Here is a 5,589-nt window from a genome sequence, read left to right as displayed (position 1 = left end):
GCTCATTGCATGGCCCTGTTTCCTAATCGCCATAGTCAGACTCGCCTGCCCTACTGATCTCCAAGGTGGTTGCCAGATAATGGATGAGTTCCATGTTCTTGCCAACAATGCCACTCGATAACCTGTGGTAGGCAGAATTATGAAGATAAAACCCAAAGATAAGAGTTGTCTAAAGTTCAGTGAGGAAACAGACTTAGGGCATACATCACATTTATCATTACATCTTATGGTGTGGGGCCACCTAATTGCCTGCTGGAGGAGTCTAGTGGGGTGGGGATCAGCCAGGGAAGGATCCACAGGCTATCTGAACAGTGCTTGCTGGGTTAGGGGAGAGGGATCGCAGAAATGGGGTGTGGGGTGTTGAGGGAAGAGAGCAGGATGACCCAGACGCTGGCTCAGGTCAGGGTGGCTGGAGCTGTGGGTGCCTAAGGGGGAGAAGCAGAGGATGATGCTGGAGAAGGAGGTCGAGGCCTGGCTTAGGCAGCTTGGCCGAGCTCTTACCACTCTCATGAGACCCCAACAGTAACCTTCTGTCAGGTCTCCCCGCCTCCTTTCTTGTCCTCCCCGAATCCACAAAGTGATGCTTCTGAAGCATAGCTCAGCTCTGTCACTATGCTGCTTCACTTCTTCCACTGGTTTTCTATGACCGGTAGAATTCTATCCAAACCTGGCCTCCGCGGCCGGTGCAGCTCCCTGTGCCGGCCTATCAGGTGCCAGCCTCCCTGGCTCATTCTGATGAGCGTCCAGCTTGATGGCGGTGCTATTCACCAGCCTTTGGAACGGAAGGGGGAGGAGGTGGGAGTGGCAGAGGGCTCAAGTCCCATGGGGACCATAGGAATGTCACTTTCTTCATGAAGCAGGTATCCACGGACTCAACTGCTTGAGAAGATGAAAGTCCCATCGTCCACATGCTGAATTTGAGAGTGGGCATTACCTAGTGAGGCTAACGCTGTGGGAACCCTACGACCAGCCATTACACTGCTGGAGACACATTTGTGCCCATGCTCCAGAGAGCTCAAATAGCAAAGGTCAGCCAACTATAGTCCATGGGCCAAATCCTGCTCCTAATCTCCTTATTTTTTGCACCCCATGGGCTATTTTTACATTTTTAAATAGTTTTTCCTTTTTTTGTTCTACATTTTTTTAATGTATTTTAAGATAAAGATGAACATGCAAGAGAGACCATATGTGGCCACAAAGCCTATAAGGTTTACTATCTGCTCCTTTACAGAAAAAGTTTGCCAGCCCCTGATACATAGGAATGCTCACACAGGATTGTTTGTAATAACAAAAACTGGAAACATCTGAACTGTTCATCAACAGTAGAATAAATAAAGTATAGCTCGTTCCCATAACGAATATCACACAGTGATGGAAATGAACAAACCATAGCTCCATGGAGCAATTAGGATGATTATAATAAAGCATACTGAGCCAATAAAATGGTGATAGAACACATAAGCCAGAAGACTTTTCTCATATCAAGATCAAAGACAATCAAAAGCCAACTATCTAATTGAGGGAAGCATATCTGGATCTTAAGCTACGAAGAAAGGTAAGAAATTATATTTTTTATTTATTTATTTTTTAAAGATTTTATTTATTTATTTATTTGAGCGAGAGAGAGAGAAACAGCACGAGAGGGGAGAGGGTCAGAGGGAGAAGCAGGCTCCCCGCTGAGCCGGGAGCCCGATGTGGGACTCGATCCCGGGACTCCGGGACCATGACCTGAGCCGAAGGCAGTCGCCCAACCAACTGAGCCACCTAGGCGCCCAGAAATTATATTTTTTAAAAAGTCAAAACTGTGGGGTGCCTGGGTGGCTCAGTCATTAAGCATCTGCCTTCGGCTCAGGTCATGATCCCAGGGTCCTGGGATCGAGCCCCGCATCGGGCTCCCTGCTCCACGGGAACCTGCTTCTCCCTCTCCCACTCCCCCTGCTTGTGTTCCCTCTCTGGCTGTCTCTCTCTCTCTGTCAAATAAATAAATAAATTCTTAAAAAAAAAAAAGTCAAAACTATATCACCTCAAGGGCTGAGGGAGGGGTGGGGGTGGTGATCAAAGAGGCCCATGGAGGTTTACCAAGCCATGTTTTACTTCCTGACCTTGGTGGCAGTGATGTGGATTTTCCCTGCAAAACTAACCTTAATTTGTGCATCTATATTTTATACATTCATCTCTATGGAAGACTGTATTGGTCAGCTATTGCTACAATAATGCTGTGTAACAAACCAGCCCAACATTCAGTGGCTTAAAACCACGGTCCTTTATTCTCACAGCTCTGGGGGTCAGCAGGGCCCCTGGCTCTGATCCATCTGCTCCTCACATGAGGTTTGCACATCGGCCACGGAAGCCTTGTTAGGTGTGTTCATTCTGAGCCTGACTCAGGAGGTAGCAGCTACCCAGAGGATGCTCTCATGGCAATTGCCAGAAGCTCATCCAGGGCACAGTGTTGTGCCCTTGACTAAAGGAAGTCATATGGCCAAGCCCAAAATCAAGGGCTGGGGGAGTCTACTCTGCCTACAGTGAGACAGAGGGGTAAGGAATTGGGGCCAATAGTGAGTGTATTCCTCAAAAAAAAAACCATTCATTAGTTAGGAGGGAACTTGAGGTTGCTTTGGGGCATCCAGTTAGGAGTCAGAAATTCTGATCTGGAGCTCAGAAAGATCTCCAATGTAGACCAAGGTCTGGTTCTTCTGCATTGTAGTAGCAACCAATGCCCTGAGGAGTCTGGGGACAGTACACCCAGATGAAGCAAGAGCATTGCTAATGTGAGTTGGTCCCAAGAGGACAATCCAGTTTGGAGGATTTAGACAGGGACCAGTCGGAGGACGAGAGGAGAGGACTAAGGAAGGAGCTTGACGCTGAATGAAGCAAATGCTACTGGCGGCCTAGAGTAGAATGTGCTGGGCCTTTGCTCCTGGGAGATCTGCTTAGAGAAAGGAATTTTGGTGGCTCCATAGGGACCACATCCCATCTGCAATGGGTTGAGGCAATAGGAGACAAAACGGGGCTGTTCTTTCAAGCAGCTGCAGTGGTCCTCAATTCGCGGCTCTGTCCTGCCCTAGGTCATCAGTGCCTCGGACTCTCGGCAGGAACAGTGTTCACCATGACTGATTTTCAACACTTGTCACCTTCCTCCAATCCCATTTTAAGAAACGCTGTTACACAAAAAAGGACAGAGATATGGTGGCTGGGAAAAGATGCTGTACCCAGAGAGGATATCGTATTGCCTAGACATAGGAGAGTTTGGGTTTCTGCCCTCACAAAGGTGACTTCATGGTCAATGCCCTCAAGGAACTTACTGTGTATAGGGGAAACGCTTGTAAACATCTCACAGGAAGGCAAGGACTGGGCCTCACGAGGGCTGAGTAGACCCACCTGCTACTTGCAGTGATGGCGTTGAGGAAGAGGCAGCTCATGCTGACAGGAAGGAGCAGGAGGGGCAGGTTTACAAAGGAGGAGGCACTGAGGGTGTGGGCTGAGCTGGAGAAGGGACAGGAAAAGACATCCCGGGGAGGCAGGGCAGCTCAAGAAGTGTCTTAGAGGGTATGGACATGGAGGAAGTAGGTCGCAGATGCGCCTGGGAAGGAAGTTTGGGGCTCAGTAATGGAGGACATCCTATGCCAGGCGGGCTCATGCTAATACTCTGCAGGCAATGAATGGGGAGCCACTGTGGGTTTTTGAGGAGGACAGTGGCCTCATCAAGCTCACATCTTAGAAGATCTAGGCGGTGGAGATGTGAAAATGAGTTGGCTGTCAGGACCCGAGGTGGGGATTCCCAGGGGGCTGTTGCAAACTGTGAACATGATGAAATCTGAAGGTGGGAAGTGTGACTCAGGAATCCTTCCAAAGAGCGTCTCCTTGTCCTCTCTGGCCCGAGAACCTGCTGTGCGTCCTTCCCACTGGAGGGTAACGGATTGGGCTAATTTAACTTCCTCTCTCCTCCCTGGTCTCCCTGTGAGACTCAGTCTCCTGAGAGCCAGGCTGTGACCAGGAGGGATCAAAGCTGGGGCCCACGTTGTGCAGGAGCAGCAATCAGCCCCTCTTCCCGATAGGACTCACTTTCGCCAGGAGGAGTCGCTCTCAGGGCTCACTCGGCCAAGGCTGGTGATCTCTAAATGAAGACCAAACTCAAGCTGTAGTGAGAGAAGCGTTAAGTTCTCCAGAACAGTGCTGATTCAGAATGCTCTGCCTAGGTGAGCCCATTATAAACCTTCAAGATGATCCAGCACCACTGATATTTTAGGGTTCATTCAAATTACACCTCCCAGCTTGACTTTTTTTTTAAACCACGATGTATTAAAAATATCAAACCATGCATCTTGGTTTGGGGGTTCAGATAATACGGTCACCATAGCTATGGGACAAGTCACTTCACACCTTACATCCTCAGTTTTCTTACCTATAAAATAATTTGAACACATGGTAGCCACAGTGCCCTTCTGCTGTGGTATCCCAGACGCTGGTCCAGGCACTCGACCCAGGAAAGCCTGCTGCACTCACGAGCTGGGTTGGAGTCCTAACTTGCTTGGGTACCCAGGCAAGCTACTTTATGTCTCTGTGCCTTATTTCCCTCGTCTGAAAAATGGCAATGAAAATAGAACCTAACTCACACGTTGTCGGGAGGACTACATGGGTGAATGAATACAAGTGAAGAACTTAAAAGAGCATTTGGCACTTAAGAGAGTGCTTAGAAAGTATTAGCCATTGTGTAACTAGAAGGTAGAAGCAACCCATGTGTCTATCTCTGATGAATGGATGGACAAAATGTGGTCTATCCAAACAGTGGAATATCATTCAGCTTTAAAAAGGAAGGAGATTCGCATCGGGCTCTCTGCTCCTTGGGAGCCTGCTTCTCCCTCTGGCTCTCTCTCTCTCTCTGTCTCTCATGAATAAATAAATAAAATCTTTAAAAAAAAAAAAAAGGAAGGAGATTCTGACTCGTACCACAACATGGAGGAACCTCCAAGACGTGATGCTGAGGAAAATAAACCAGTCACAAAAGGACAAATACTGTGATTCCACTTGTATGATGTACCTGCATTGTCAAATTCACAGAGACGGAAAACAGAATGGTGGTTGCCAGGGGCTGGGGGGACGGGGAAGTAGGGATTTTTGTTTAATGGGGACAGAGTTTCAGTCTCGAAAGATGGAAAAGTTCTGGAGATGGATGGTGGAGATGGTTGCACAACAGCGTGAGGTACTTAATGCCATTGTACTGTATACTTAAAAATGGTGAAAACTATACATTTTAGGTTATGTGTATTTTACCACCACTTAAAAAGAAAAGTATTGAGGTGCTTGGGTGGCTCTGTCAGTTAAACGTTCAACTCTTGGCTCAGGTCGCGATCTCATAGGGTTGTGGGATCAAGTCCTGCATCAGGTTCCATGATCAGCGGGGTGTCTGCTTCTCTCCCTCTCCCTCTGCCCTTCGCCCCACTCTCACACACACCCTTTCTCTCTCTCAAATCAAGGAAGGAAGGAAGGAAGGAAAGAAGGAAGGAAGCCCAGCCACCAGGACGTGATGGTTTCACGTGGGAGGGTCACGGACCAGGTGTTTTTGTGGTCAGGAGCCATTCTCCTGAAGCG

Source organism: Mirounga leonina, unplaced genomic scaffold, assembly GCF_011800145.1.
Source record: "Mirounga leonina isolate KUSES-001 unplaced genomic scaffold, KU_Mleo_1.0 Mir_166, whole genome shotgun sequence".
In the NCBI taxonomy this organism is placed as follows: domain Eukaryota; kingdom Metazoa; phylum Chordata; class Mammalia; order Carnivora; family Phocidae; genus Mirounga; species Mirounga leonina.
The sequence above is the reverse complement of the archived record's forward strand: the minus strand, read 5'-3'. Positions refer to the sequence as shown.